Here is a 15,744-nt window from a genome sequence, read left to right on the forward strand (position 1 = left end):
AGCAGAAAGCGGCATCAGAAACAGAGTAGCTGGGACTCAAACCAGCACTCTGATGGGAGCTGCCAGTGTCGTAGGCAGTGATTTCACGTGCTGTGCTACGATGCAGGCCCCAAAGATGGAGTTTTAATTAGAGAATTTGTGGGCTGGTAATGTAGAAATTTTCAAGTTGTGCTCATTCTTCCCCTTGGTTAACATTATTTTATATGGTGAGAAGCACTGCTCTGAAGGCCCTTGTTTAGGAAAAACATGCAGGAAGACACAAACCATTAGTCCCGTTTTCTCATGAGAAGCATCAACAAAGCATTGTAAGGTGATGTTCGAGGGCCCCCTACTCCCAAAGACTTTCCCTAGAGAATCTCTGCAGTAGAAAACTGGCAGGGTCTCCTATTTGTGATTTAGATCAGAATGCACATTACCATCTCTCTCCTGGACAAGTTCCATTCTCAGTGTGCACGTTAATCTGAGTATCAGAATGGACACTTGCCTTAAGTCTCCTTGGAATGCTGGCTGTAGTGAAGAAGATACCAGCGGATATCCAGGCGGGGGAAGAACTGTTGTTGGAAGTACTGCTGGCTTAGCACTGATTAAATTGTAATCTGCATCTTCCTTTAAATCTTTATATATTTCCTTTTTTTAATATTTACTTTTTATTTATTTGAAAGGCAGAGTTATAAAGAGAACAGTATGAGGAGAGAGAGAGAGAGAGAGAGAGAGAATCTTCCATCCACTGGTTCACTTCCAAGATGGCCACAATGGCCATGGCTGGCCCAAGCTTAAGCCAGGAGCCAGGAGCTTCTTCCAAGTCTCCCACATGGGTACAGAAACTCAAGGACTTGGGCCATCTCCCGCTGTTTCCCAGGCAGGGAGCTGGATCAGAAGTGGGACAGCCAAGGACACGAACTGGCTCCAATATAGGATGCCGACGACACAGGCAAAGGCTTAACTAACCTGCTATGCCAAACGCCGACCGCTCTAATATTTCATGTTGATGCTGTATCACTTACCTTTTAATTCGAGGAAAGTTCATATGGCATAGAATTAACCATTTTAAATCACGATTTGGCATTTAATGGACTCATTCACAGTGGTGTCCAACCATTGCCTCTATCTGGTTCCGAAACATTTTTATTATCCCAAAAGGATACCCTGTGCCCTTTGATTAGTTATTCATCATTTCCCCATCCCAAAACCGCTGGCAATTTACCTTTTTATGGTATTTCTTGTATATAGAATCATGCAATAGGTGATCATTTGTCCAGTTGTTTGCATTAGCACAGTGATTTTGAGGTTCATCTGTGTTGTAGTATGTATCAATACTTTGTTCATTTTATGGCTGAATAATATTCCATTGCATGTCACATTTTATTTATCCATTCATCCATTGATATACCTTTGGCTGTTGTGAATTTTGCTGCTATGAATATCATGTGCAAGTATCTGTTTGAATACCTGTTCTCAACTCTTTCGGAATATATACCTAGGAAATGAATTGCTGAGTCAGGTGGAAATTCTGTGTGTGTCTGAGCTAAACAGTTCCCCTCAGTGGTTGTATTATTTTACGTTCTTTTAACACTAAATATTTTTGTTGGGATTCTGACCTGGCTGTATGACTTCCAGAGTAAATTCTGAACAATCAAGAGTTTGTTATGGTAACATATGCAATATGAAATTTTTCAAAGTGAACCTGTGAAACTGGTCCATTTCTGAAGTTCCTGTTTGGGTATTGTAATTTATTTATGCAAGTGATGCTCAAGCATCTGAACAAAATTTTTCAAAATGATATTTAGGAACTGAAGTTGATCAATTATTTAAATTAATATACATTATTCCTTTTTTGTTTTGTTTCTAATGTGTAAGGAGCATTTTTTAAATATTCAGCCAGTTTTGGAACCAGAGAGTTACAGATGCAAAGGCTAGATTACTAGAGTAGGAAAATATTACTGTATAGCAATTTCTAAGATATTTTTTTTACTTGATTGACAGTAATTTTACTCTGTAAGGAAGTGTGTTATATTCTTTCAGCTTCCAGTTGGGTACATCCTTTGTGAGATTCTCTTTGATGCAAAACAGTTTCAGCAGCTGAGTCTCCCTTTTGTTGCTCCTTGTTTCTAGTCACTTAATGCACTGAACTGGTTTTCCATGCTGGATTACATTTTGATTGACTTAAACGTGATGAGCCATTCTTGGTGCCTAGTAAGCTGCTCTCCACTTTCCTCCAGCTTCCTTCCTATTTGGAAAGAGTCCAGATTTTGTTGTGGTCCAAGGGGAGCTGCCTCAGCCCCAGGGTGTAAGTAATAATTATTCCTAAAGAGTCAATTCTCTTCCCTGCCCCAGGGTTTCAGCAAGGAGCTGCTTGGGTGGTTTGCTCTTCCCAGCAAAGCAGCCCCAGAGACAAGCCTGCGAGGGTGGCAGTCAGGGTCCTGCTTCCCTTCGCTTTCCTGCTTCAGCATCCTAGAGTGATTACTTCATGGTCCAAAATGGCTGTCACTGCCTCCAAAAGGAAGAAGAATCACAAGGGCCACAATTTCCTCTCATAGAGAAAGCCCCTGCAAAAGCATCCTGCCTGCCCTGAGTCCCACTGGACACTCCATGCACCTCCCCCTGAGTGCACCTCCCTCACCCAGCTTTGAAGGGAACCCAGGGAGTACAGTGCTTCACTGGGTGCACCCCTTCCCTGAACAAAACTGTGCAAGCAAGAAGCAGTGGGAAGGAGATGGCAGTGACCAGTCTGCCGCTGCAGCAGGTGTCGAAGGTGGACCCTGTTGAGTTCACTGGTGTTTTGGAAAAACCTTTATTCAAGAACATTCCACTGAAAATCTGGACAGTAATATAAACCGAGTCATACTCATTCCTAAGAGAATCAAATCTCATTTTCTTTACCATTGGACTATGGAAGGAGACCCCTGCTTTGTGCTTTTAATTGGTCTGGTGAGGTTGTCAGTCTAAGTCCTGTTTCGTAGGAAATTAAACTGCTTTGAGCAATAATCCGCTTTCTCAAGGGCATTTGTGTTAAATCCAGACCCTTGCTAACCCTCCTTATGACTTAAAAACTCTACTACTCAGCCGGCGCCGCGGCTCACTAAGCTAATCCTCCGCCTTGCGGCGCCGGCACACCAAGTTCTAGTCCCAGTCGGGGCACTGGATTCTGTCCCGGTTGCCCCTCTTCCAGGCCAGCTCTCTGCTATGGCCTGGGAAGGCAGTGGAGGATGGCCCAAGTCCTTGGGCCCTGTACCCCATGGGAGACCAGGAGAAGCACCTGGCTCCTGCCATCGGAACAGCGCGGTGCGCCGGCCGCAGCGCGCCTACCGCGGCGGCCATTGGAGGGTGAACCAACGGCAAAAGGGAAGACCTTTCTCTCTGTCTCCCTCTACTGTCCACTCTGCCTGTCAATAAAATAAATAAATAAATAAATAAATAAATAAAAAACACCTCTACTACTCGTTCTCCTTTTATCACAACGCTCCTCTCTTCAGCAGCTCCATGTGGCTCTTGTCTTGCTTACAGCCTTCAACCTTGCTCTTCACCTGCCTTTCTAAATCACCACGTGGTAACTGAGCCAACTAGCCATTTCATTTATTGTTTTATGACTTCCTGTTTTCTACTCTCCAGTCTCCCCATCTTTATAGGGGGTGAGCTTTGCTCTTTATGACCTACATGTCCTTCATGACTACAATTGCAACTGCACAATGAACTCTGTGTGTTAAACACTGTTGTAGAGGTTTTTACATTTTCATTCATATGTCTATAGCAGTTGTACCAGGAAGGTGCTATTGTTATACTCATTTTGGAGATAAGGAACCGAGGCACATAGGACTGGTGTTATGGTTCAGCAGGTTCATCCTTGACCTTTGACATTGGCATCCCATATGAGTGCCAGTTCAAGTCCTGGCTGCTCCACTTCCAATCCAGCTCCTTGCTAATTGCCTAGGGAAGCAGCAAAAGATGGCCCAAGTACTTGGGCCCCTACCACCCACATGAGAGACTGAGATGGAGTTCCTGGCTTCTGGCTTCAGCCTGGTCCAGCCCTTATTGTTGGGGTAATTTGGGGAATGAACCAGCAGATGGAAGATATCTCTCTCCCATTCATGCCCCTGTAATTCTGCCTTTTAAATAAATAAATGAGGTACTGACGCTGTGGCATAGCAGGTAAAGCCACCCGCCTGCAGCACCAGCATCCCATATGGGCGCCAGTTTGAATCCTAGCTGCTCCACTTCCAATCCAGCTCTCTGCTCTGGTCTGGGAAAGCAGTAGAAGATGGCACAAGTCCTTGAGCCCTTGCCCCGCTGCATGGGAGACTTGGAGGAAGCTCCTGGCTCCTGACTTCAGATCGGTGGGGCTCAGGCCATTGTGGCCAATTGAGAAGTGCAACATGGGATGGAAGACTTCTCTCTGCCTCTCCATCTCTCTCTGTGTAACTCTGACTTTCAAATAAGTAAGTAAATCTTTTAAAAATAAAAATAAAAATAAAATAAAATAAAATAAGTAAATCTTTAAAGGAATATAACTGAAGTACAGAGGTGCAATAATTTTCTGAAGCTTGATCAAGAATTGTGACCTGCGCAGTCTGGCCTACAGTCCTTTTATGTTATCCACTTTTCTTACTTGTATTTTAGATGCTTAACTTCCCACACAGCCACCTTCAAACATTTCATTTCTTTTTTCATTTTGTGAATCTCCTACAAGATCTAGCAAAATGCTTCTTTTACAGAAAGTATACTACATTTGGTAAATATTTGTTAACCAAATGATGTGACTATTATTAGCAGAGGAAATTAAAGTCTCAACCCAGATGTTTTGAAATTTTTTAATGCTAGATAACAATATATGTAACATTTCTAATAAACATCTAAAGCAAGAATAAATATTTTTCTTTAAAAGAAAGGGGAGATGAGCATTTGGTGCAGAAGTATAGTTGCTGTTTGTGACATCTGCATCCCCCATAGCGGACTGGATGAGTTGGAGTCTTGGATCTACTTCCAGTTTCCAGCTTATGCAGACCCCAGATGGCAACAGGTGATAGCTCATGTGGGTGGGTTCCTGTCACCATGGAGACTTGCATTGAGTTCCTAGCTCCTAGGCCCAGCCCTGGCTGTTGCGGGCATTTGGGGGGTGAACAAACCAATGGATGGAAGAACACTCACTTTCTCTCTCTCTCTCTCTCTCTCTCTTTCAAGTAGATGAAAAGAAATAACTTTTTCTTAATTGAAAATCTTAAAAATTTTAAAAGCATGTCATAGAATTTATACAAAAGAGGCTAGCATTGTAGTATACTGGGAAAAACTACCACCTGCTATGCTGGCATCCCACATGGACGCTGCTTTTAATCCCAGCTGTTCCACTTCCCATCTAGCTCCCTACTAATGCACCTGAGAGAAGGTGGCCCAAGTGCTTGTGCCCCTGCACCAGTGTGGGAGACCCAGAAGCTCCTGGCTTCTGCCTTTGGCCTGGCACAGCCCTAAACATTGTGGCCATTTGCAGAGTGAACCAGCAGGTGGAAAATCTCTCTCTCTCCATCTCTCCCTCTCTCTCTGTAACTCTGCCTTTCAAATAAATAAAATGAATCTTTAAAAAAAAATGAATTTGTAGAAAGTAAGCATGAAGGGGCTGGTGCTATGGTGTAGCTGGTAAAGCCACCGCCTGCAGTGCCGGCATCCCAGATGGGTGCTGGTTCGAGACCTGGCTGCTGCACTTCTGATCCAGCTCTCTGTTATGGCCTGGGAAAGCAGTAGAAGATGGCCCAAGTCCTTGGGCCGCTCCACTGGCGTAGGAGACCCGGAGGAAGCTCCTGGCTCCTGATCAGTGCAGCTCCAGTTGTTGCAGCCAGTTGGGGAGTAAACCAGCGAATTGAAGATCTCTCTCTCTCTCTCTCTCTCTCTCTATCTCTCTGTCTCTTCTTCTCTCTCTGTGTAACTCTGACTTTCAAACAAATAAATAAAACAGATCTTTAAAAAAAAAAGAAAAGAAAAGAAGCATGAAAACAAATGAAGGAGTTTTCCCTTTTGTCAGAAATGTGAGTGTCAAAGTATACAAGTTAAAACCTGTGGATTTTTGTTTTTGTTTTTCCCAATCACTGCATGGCAAAGAGATGTTTGGTTTTGTTTGTTTGTCGTTAGAGGAGAATACCCATGCCCGAGTAAAACTTGTTCTTGGCAGGCAAATGGTCTTGTTTGGAGTTGTTGACACAAGACCTTCTGATAGGTCTGTTATACAGTATTGTGATGAGCAAAGGACAGTTTATGAATTCGATTAGTGTTTCAGGACCTTTCGTTGAGTCCGTTGTAGAGATAGAAGTGTCTCTTAGGTTCCCAAAGCTATGTCGGAATCATGATTCTGCGTAATATCTTTTGTCCTGTACTGTGATAGTAAAACATGAATATTTTCTTGCTTCTTTGCAAGAGTAAACAGAAGTTTCTTATTAAGTAAATCAAGCCAACACACAAAGCCACCATTCTAGAGTTTCCTTGAGGCCTGTTTTTTGATGATAATGAAAGTGGTAATATTATAATGTTTGATGCTATTCCTGCATCAGAAACAGGCCATGTGTCTTCCCAGCAGATGGTACAAATACAGAATGGACTGTTAGTACTTGAATAGTAGAAGTATTGTTGGTAAATTAGACTCAGTAGAAAACAAGTTAGATTTTATAATTTAGAATGAAAATATATGTACAGTTAAAAATCATAAACTATCATTCAAAAACATATATTCACATGTAAAATGTTCATGCTACATGTGTTACATATATATACTTCAGAAGTTTTTCCTAGAACTGTAACGGTTAAAGTGAAAAAATATAAAGATTCACCATTCAGAATTCATTTTCTCCCACATCAAGTGAAGTTGTCTTCAAGCACTCAAAGATAATTATAAAGAGTTTGGATATGCTAAAGGAGGTATAAAAAGAATCACACTTTTCTCCTCTAGCTCAGAAGTTGATGTCATAGGATAATAAGAACAAAGCGAAGATAGATGATCAGTTTTAATGCCCACATCATTGCTGCCTTGTAGATCATTTTGGCTTATATCTAGTCATATAAATAAACTTATTTGAATTAATCCAGCCTCCTCAAATGTACACTTTATATTTGTTGTGGAAGGCAGTTCAGATGCATCCCTACTGGCAGATTCTTAGGGGTGGAAGGACTCAAGCTTGTGACCCTAATGTTAGTCATGCTGATTGTTCCTAATACCTCGTACTGGAACTACCTAAACAAGGGAGGATGGGAGAGATCTCTGTGAGAAGGTGACGTGTGAGCTGGATCTAAATAACGTTAATTGGTGAGAAATACCTGTTAACAACAGGCTTTTGAAGGAGGAAGTTGTGGCAACTAACCTCACTCAAGAGTAGAAAGTCTAAAAGGATTGAAAGAAAAACGTAAAGGGAATAGAAAATATCTGAGTTAGTGTCTTATTAAACTGACCTCGGAGGGTCATCTTGTTCATTGATGATCTCAAAACTGGATATTCTCAAATTAAAAGATTTTTTAATCCTTTTAGTAGCAAGTATATTTGAGTAGCCGTGACTTCCTAGGGAGGAGGATTCTAGTGGTTATAAAGGACTTTTTTTTTTTTTGGACAGGCAGAGTGGACAGTGCGAGAGAGACAGAGAGAAAGGTCTTCCTTTTGCCGTTGGTTCACCCTCCAATGGCCGCTGCGGCCAGCGCATCTTGCTGATCCAAAGCCAGGAGCCAGGTGCTTCTCCTGGTCTCCCATGCGGGTACAGGGCCCAAGGACTTGGGCCATCCTCCACTGCCTTCCCAGGCCATAGCAGAGAGCTGGCCTGGAAGAGGGGCAACCGGGATAGAATCTGGCGCCCCAACCAGGACTAGAACCCGGTGTGCTGGTGCCGCAAAGCGGAGGATTAGCCTGCTAAGCCACGGCGCCAGCCGGTATAAAGGACTTTTTCATCATAATTGGTCTCTTCCTAAGCAGGTGTTTATGGATTAATTTGATTCTTAAATCATTCAGATCTTCCAATTATTTTTCCAGGAATTGCTGTGTAGCGAAATTTTAGCTCTAAAGGAACACCAGCTTAATAGCATGGAACAGCTCTTGAACATTTTTTGGGTAGTAAATTGAAAATATCCAGACTGTTACGTCAGGGTCAAGTGAAGGTGACTAACATATTATTTAGCATAAGCTGTCGGCCCAACATTCACATTGATTGTCTGCCTTGATGGCAGAGAGTTTACTTCTGTTCTGGACTTCAGTTGATGTAATAGTTACCTATGCACTCAGTACATGGGATACTTGGAACCTATATCATATTATCATTAGATGCGATTAATTTCTGTGAGTTTATTTACTCCTTATCTGATAGCCAACTGCTAAGCTAAGATAATGGGGAAACCTAGCAAGAGAGAGAGCAAACTATATTTTCAAATTATTTTAAATTTACTTTTGTGAAAGAGAGAGTATCATATTCTTAGAGTTTTATCTATAAACTGTATTGAATCTGTTAAAAAATAAAAATAAAAAAATTTACTTTATAATTAGTCTTACTTTGGTAATTCTTTTTAGGTTATGAAGGTACAGTTTGAAAATTTGGGAAGTGGGCCAGCGCCGCGGCTCAATAGGCTAATCCTCCGCCTTGCGGCGCTGGCACACCAGGTTCTAGTCCCGGTCGGGGCACCAGATTCTGTCCCGGTTGCCCCTCTTCCAGGCCAGCTCTCTGCTGTGGCCAGGGAGTGCAGTGGAGGATGGCCCAAGTGCTTGGGCCCTGCACCCTATGGGAGACCAGGAGAAGCACCTGGCTCCTGGCTTCGGATCAGCACGGTGCACCAGCCGCAGTGCGGCAGCCGCGGTGGCCTTTGGAGGATAAACCAACGGCAAAAGGAAGACCTTTCTCTCTCTCACTGTCCACTCTGCCTGTCCAAAAAAAAAAAAAAATTTGGGAAGAAGGAAGCAGAAGCAATCATTATTCTCACTTTGCTTCTGTGTAAATGTAGGGTTGAATTTACAGTTGTGCTCTTCTCATTTTACGCTTTTTTCTCATCTGAAAGATCTATATTAAATGACCTAGGAGGTTAAAAAGAAGAATCAATTGATAAAATATTTGCATGTTTCATGTTGTGCTAAACTCATGGAGTACTTTATGGAAAAGAGATTGATAGGCGATCTCGTTCTAACCCATTAAAAGAACTTCTGTTTGGGTATTAGGGTACAGTCGGATGCTGGGTTGAAGTCATTTAGACATAAGCCTGTTTTGTGAGGTCAGTGCTGGGGAACCAGGTCACACAAGTCGGAGTCAAGGGTGGTGGCATTTTCAAGACAGTGGCCAGGAGCTTCAGGTGCTGCCAAGAAAGGAAGTGACAGGACTGAGAAGTGACAGGTATCACAAGTGGATACTCCTCAGCACAGCATGCCTGCAGAAGGCACCGAAACACAAGTTTGGTTGAGAGGACCTTGGAGGCCCTCGCCTGACTGTTTCTGTGGTTCCTGCTCCTCAGTAAAGATCCATGTGAACAGAGAATCCAGACTGAGACTTAGGACTCTCCAGGAACTTCAAGATGTCTATTAGCCCTGAGAAAGTAGTGAGCACCCATCCACACAAGTCTGTTCAGCCTGCTTTCCTAAGACGGGTTTTGGGCTCGGTTTGCCTTGTCAGTGTTCACACAAAGCTGGGCAATCTTAAACAGAAGTCCTTCTGGGAATGGGAGAGGGAGGAGGCAGAGGAGTGGGAGAGTGGGTGGGAGGGCGGCCATGGTGCGAACAATTACTTACGAAATGCATGAAGTCTGTATTCCTTAAATAACAGGTTTCTTTGGGGGGAAAATAAAAAGAAAAGTAGTTCTTTCCTTAAATGAATCATTTTTCTGTTAGTTGAGCACCTTGTAGAGGTGGGAGCTGTGGATTGCGTCTTCTGTGTGAGCTTCCTCTGTCTGAGCCCTCACCCTGCCAGAGTCAGGTCAGCTGTCACTTACATTGTTAAGCCTTCTCCAGATTCCCCCGGGCCTTTAGCCATTTCCTCTCGTGCATTCTGCAAATCAGGTTATGTTATAATGATCTGTTTACAGCTTGCTCCATCCTATTAAACTGTCAGTTCAGGCTCTATGGTCTCGAGAGGACAAGGCTAGATCTTCCCCCCTCTTCTGTGTCCACTGCTGACTGCTGTGTTACCTTGGGGTTAGTCATGGCATCAGCGGGTAAGTGGAGGAAGGGGTCTGAGCCTCCCAGTTCCTAAAGAAGCCATGCAGGGTGCTGGTAGCTTCATAAACCCAAAGCTTGTCTTACTTGTTAGCTCTCAGTGTCCCTGATCAATTTGCAGAGTCTTGACAGATCTCTGCTGCTTCATTTTACTGTTTTTCTCCTGGCAGCTGTAGGCAGCTCTGCCGCTACGCCACTGTGGTGACTGTGCAACATATTGTACTGCAGTTTTATTACTAAAATGTCTGCCTTCAGATGGGATAAATTTACAGCAACCACAGCTGTGAACACACCTAGATCAGATCCGCTAGAATAATTTAGAACTTCCTTCTTAGTAGGTTTTTAGAAGTATTTTGTTATAACTATCCTGACGGTGAGAACAGTTGAAGGTTGTATTATATAATGCTAGGTTGAATTGGATTGAGGGTAGGGATAATAAGCTTATTACATTTAACCTTCATACATTCTGTTATGATTTATGTCATTTAAGGGGGACTGTTCTTTGCTTTTGGAACTGTGGAAATAAGCCCTTTCATTGACTTCTTTTTGATGTTTCCAAGAATGGGCTTGTTTTCGTTTTCAGTGTGAAAAGTTTAAACTGAGCAAAATTGAAGCTAGCAAAATCTTCATTTTGAAAAAAATGGGAAAGAAAGAATATGAATCACTGCTTTCCTAAAACATATGCAAACCCTTCTGGTGATAGCAAACTGTGTTGGCTTGCTTTTCTGTATTTCAAACTGCATGATGAAACAATTTTGTTTTCTCAACTTGAGATGCTATTTTTAATTTTTGTTATAGCAGTTTCATATGAAAGGAATGTTTTTAGCACCAGTTATGTTACGTGCTAGGTTTAATTGTAAGACAACTCAGATCGGGGTATCTGAAAATTGTCATGCTATTAGCATTCTAACAAGATACACGGTATGTTTTATAAAATGGTTTGCCCGTATTCTACTAAGAATTACCATTTTAGGTGGAAGGCATGAGCTGTAGAAAAGAGTCAGCATTAAGTCTGAGTCAACATTTAATTAAACACTTACTATGTGGGTAAGCACTGTTCTAATTGCTTTACATAGTTTTTCTCCTATAGTACTCACAAAAATCCCATGAGGATTAAATGATTGTCTCTTTTCCGTATAAGGAAATTGAAACCAGGAGAGGCTAAGTAACTTCCCTGTGGTCAGAGAACTGTTGAGAAGAGGAGCTGGACTTGAACTGAGATCATAAAACTCCAGACCCAGCATGCTTTTGACCACTAAGTGAGACCACTTCCCGCGTGACTAGGCATATGAAGAACTGTGTAAAGTCATTTGCAATTAAAACACGCACACAATTAGAAGAGTATGATGGCATGTATTTTCTATTAGATTTTCAAAGAAGAAAAACCGTTGTCAGTATTCAGAGTGAGTGAGGTTTGGGGAAAGGAGAAATGCAGTGCACTGAGAGACGAATGTAAATCGTAACCTTCTGACGGAGGACAAAGTGTGCAAATGTTCAGAACGTGGCAGAGGCGCTGACTTATCCCTCCTTCTGCTTAAAACTATCCTACACAGCTAACACAAAGATGTCTGGCAGTGATATATGTTAAGTATTGTTTACAGTGGCAAAAGACTGAAAATAAATAGGACATGGCTTTAGATCATTGTGATGAACAGCCATCAGATAAGTTAGAGATGTGATTCTTAACAGGGAAAGCTGTCTGTGACATGTCGCTGAATCAAAAAAAGGTTTGCTGAGGCCGGCACCACGGCTCACTAGGCTAATCCTCCGCCTTGCGGCACCGGCACACCGGGTTCTAGTCCCGGTCGGGGCACCGATCCTGTCCCGGTTGCCCCTCTTCCAGGCCAGCTCTCTGCTGTGGCCAGGGAGTGCAGTGGAGGATGGCCCAAGTTCTTGGGCCCTGCACCCCATGGGAGACCAGGAGAAGCACCTGGCTTCTGCCATCGGATCAGCGCGGTGCGCCGGCCGCAGCGCGCCTACCGCGGCGGCCATTGGAGGGTGAACCAACGGCAAAAGGAAGACCTTTCTCTCTGTCTCTCTCTCACTGTCCACTCTGCCTGTCAAAAAAAAAATTTTTTTAAATAAATAAATAAAAATTTTAAAAAAGGTATGTTGCAAGCAACATGTATAATTTGATTTCCTTATGTTGAATAAATATATGTTTATATATACAAACTCTAGTTCAAAAGGATGTTCACCAATGTAGTCATAGCTTTTTGGTGAGTTAGTATAACTTAATAATAAAATATCTAGGCACTAGAGATGCTACCAGAGTTTGAATTCCATTCAGCTCCTCATCAACTGTGTGACCCTGGGCAGGTTAGCTGGCTGTTCCAAGCCTTATGAAGATAACTCTAGAACCCATTTTGCTTTGTTTGAGGTTCAGATGAGTTTGTAAAGGCCGATTGACATAGAACGTGATCAGTAAATCTGATCAGCTATCATCAATTCTGGGTGGAATTCCACGCAGTTCACCTTCTTATCTTCTGTTGACTGAATTCGTAAAACCAGGACGTTATCAACTTTGGAAACAACAAGGAAAGAAAAAAGTTTTTAAAGCTGTCATTTAAGTTGGTGTGTTTATAGTTTTAATGGGAAATATCTACTTCTTTAGAGCTAAGACTGCTTTTGAAATTCACAATAAAGATCTGCTTCAAAAGCTGTTTGCAGCCTTGTATTCTGATATTGTACTCTACGCTACATGCCAGTTTAAAGAGAATTGAAATCATATTTACTCTTACGGCTGGAAGGCATTTATAATCACAGCAGTCTTTGGGGAAACTGCCTTCATTTGCGGCTGCAGTGACATGTCAGCATGTGACGTCAGTGTGGTGTCAGACTTCCAGAGTGGCGGGCCAGCCTGATAGCCACAGTGCACTTCCTTAGTGCTGAGTCCCTCACCGTGCTCCCTGGGAGCAGCCCAAGACAAAGGAGTTGAGTCTTATTTTTATTCCAGTGTTCTTCTTGCCTGTGATTGACTATCATTTTAAGAACATGATCTTGAAGAAGGCTGGTGAGTAATTCTTGTTGCTTTACTGTGTTCATGGTAAATAGCTCGCCTGAATGAACAGGAGTCCTTTTTCTGAGCTAAGGATCTTGTGGTGAAGAGTCCCTGTAGCCCTAGTGCCAGGCAAGGTGCCCGGTGCAAAGCATTTGCTTACTGTACATCTTGCTGTAATTGTAGTGTCGAACTGTTGGAGAAATGCAAGTATATTCATTAAGTGTTCCAATGACTTGAACATTTTAAAATGTGGAATTGGTAATGTCTTTCTCTTGGTCTGTCCTTTTCTCCAAACTACATAAATACATAGTACTCACAAATTGCTCTAAAGCCTAAAAGATTGTTATGTTTAAATTTTAGTTTACCTTATTTATTTTTTTTAATGTACTCAGAAAATAATCTGAATTTCCTCCCCACCCCAGTTAAAGTCAATTATATGAAGGATTCCTCAGGCGTTCCCAAGGGAGATGCTAAACAATATTCATTATATAATCTTTTTAAAAGGATATTAATACTAAGCTCATGAATAGTGAATCAAAGCTGCTAATTTTTTTAAATTCTTTATTGGGGTTATTTCAGTGATGTGTGTCAAAATAGATATTCTTATTTACTTAAAATTTAAGAGCAATATAATGGCAGATTCTATGTTATAGACAGTATCTGAGCATGTAAAGGAATTTTAGAAATTCAGAGAAATTGTGCGGGCTGGACAGTGTGCCCTTTAGTGATTTATTTCTTGTTAACAATTCACATATTTTTGAATTACACTATGTTCACTGATTTGATAGTTGGATTGAAAGTATTATTTAAGAAGTGGGTTATGTTGTGAAAGTTTTTAGTTTGAGATATAACTGTTTTGCTTATAGCTTTTTTCTTCCATTTTGTGTAGATGAATGAATCTACTGTAATTTCATTATCTATGTTGCACAAACTAAAGCCTTCAAACTGTTTCATATATTGATGTTTTTGGTATAATTGTTTTCATGCAAGTCCAGTGGCAACTTTGTGATTTCAAGGTCTCTTGCCAAGAATTTTCAGTTTTCTCCTGAAGAATAGTCACTTTCTCTTTTTTAAGCCTAATTGAGGCAAAGACAGTAGGGAAATTCTCTCAAATGTTCTATTTTCCCATTAGTTTTCTGGAATAAGAAATAAGACTTACCATAAGTATTTTTATGTGAATAATGGTTAAGGTAATGAAAAAAATGGTCTGAATCGGCTTTTTATGTTAATGTCACAAATATCAAATTTGAGGAATTAGTAACTGCCTAATACTATGACTCCCAGCATATACTTTTTGTAAATTTAGAAGTATAGAAATATAGAATTAGGGTTTCAAGTTCATTTTATTTGACTTGACAACCCTAATTCAAGATCCACATTTTTTTTCTTAAGCTGCAGAATCTTCAGCTTCCAGCTAGGATTCTGCCCAAAGGAGAAGTACTGTGTATGGAGAATTCATGAATATTTTTATTCCCCTTAAAAATTTATCATGGATGCACTTTAGATGCTTTAGCATGGTTTTACATGGGCTATATTTTAAACTTAATCAGTATGTTACTGTTGTAATGATGAATTGGGATATATTCAGTATACATTTTAAACAAAGATGTTTTTGATCCATAATGACATAAGGGGTCATTGGTCATTGCTAAAGTTCAATAGAAACTATTTCAACTTTTTGTCTGAACAGGAAATTAAATCTAGAAAAAAAGTGAAAGAAGAGGGTGATGAGCAGGGCTGGGGCAGGGTGGTGGAGATAACTTGACATAAAAGTTTTACTCCAGAGAATCGAGTAGTTGTGTGTTGTCTCATGAATAAGGTATGCTTTGAGGAGCTCTTTGCACCACTACTGTAGCCTGCTTGAAAAGTATAACTGTGCTGCTCATCTTTGTTTGAAATGTAGCTTAGTGAACTCACACTGAGTTACATTCTCTAAGCCCCTTACAGTCTTCATCTGTACTTTTTTTGTCCCTGGTGGTGGACATTCTAACCCCTTGTGCAGTTTAGATGTTCAGTAAATATTTCAACATGAATATATAAATCGACTAAGCAAGCTAAATGAACAAGGAAAATATCTTGATTTTTATACTGGAGAGATTCCATCTCTACTCTGATCAAAACCTGCCAATCATCTAGCCAGTGCTAGATGCATCTCATGTCTTGTGCTCTATTGGAAGGCTGTGTAGCTGCAGACTGAAGCACTGTCATCACAGTGTCCTGCAACGGCCAGTAGATGTTCCCACTCATCCCATCTCTAGTCATTGCCTGCAGTACACGCTGTGTCTCTGTAGTAGGAAGTGGGCCTCAGCCTGCTCTTTTGTGTTGGATTTCTCACCCATGCCTGCCCCATCTGTAGGTGAGAAATTTCTCAGTGCCTGGGGATAATGGTTTGTTGACTAAACTGAGCTTTGATTTAATGTTGCATGTGTCACATAGAGTGCATTACTATTTGGTCCTTTTCAGAGTTTTTAAAAAAAAAATGTTATTTGTGGGGAGGGCACTGTGGGGGCAGTGATTTAAACGGCCACTTGAGATGCCTGCATCCCATATCACAGTGGCCTGGTGCGTGTCCTGGCTATCCTGTGCTTCCAGTCCA

The 15,744-nt window shown here is 41.5% G+C and overlaps 1 protein-coding gene across 5 annotated transcripts in view; it reads left to right on the forward strand.

The window, feature by feature from the left end:
- The window catches only part of PLEKHA5 (pleckstrin homology domain containing A5), a 260,060-nt gene that overhangs the window by 114,748 nt on the left and 129,568 nt on the right, over window positions 1–15,744 (forward strand). The window contains exon 1 of one of the 5 annotated variants that reach the window (XM_062194896.1): window positions 13,008–13,160. The exons of the other annotated variants lie outside the window; for them this stretch is intronic. The gene's annotated coding sequence lies outside the window, so the exon portion shown is untranslated. Of the gene's footprint in view, window positions 1–13,007; window positions 13,161–15,744 lie in introns of those variants that run through there. 5 annotated transcript variants of the gene reach the window in all.

This window comes from Lepus europaeus, chromosome 6 (genome assembly GCF_033115175.1).
Source record: "Lepus europaeus isolate LE1 chromosome 6, mLepTim1.pri, whole genome shotgun sequence".
Classification (NCBI taxonomy): Eukaryota; Metazoa; Chordata; class Mammalia; order Lagomorpha; family Leporidae; genus Lepus; species Lepus europaeus.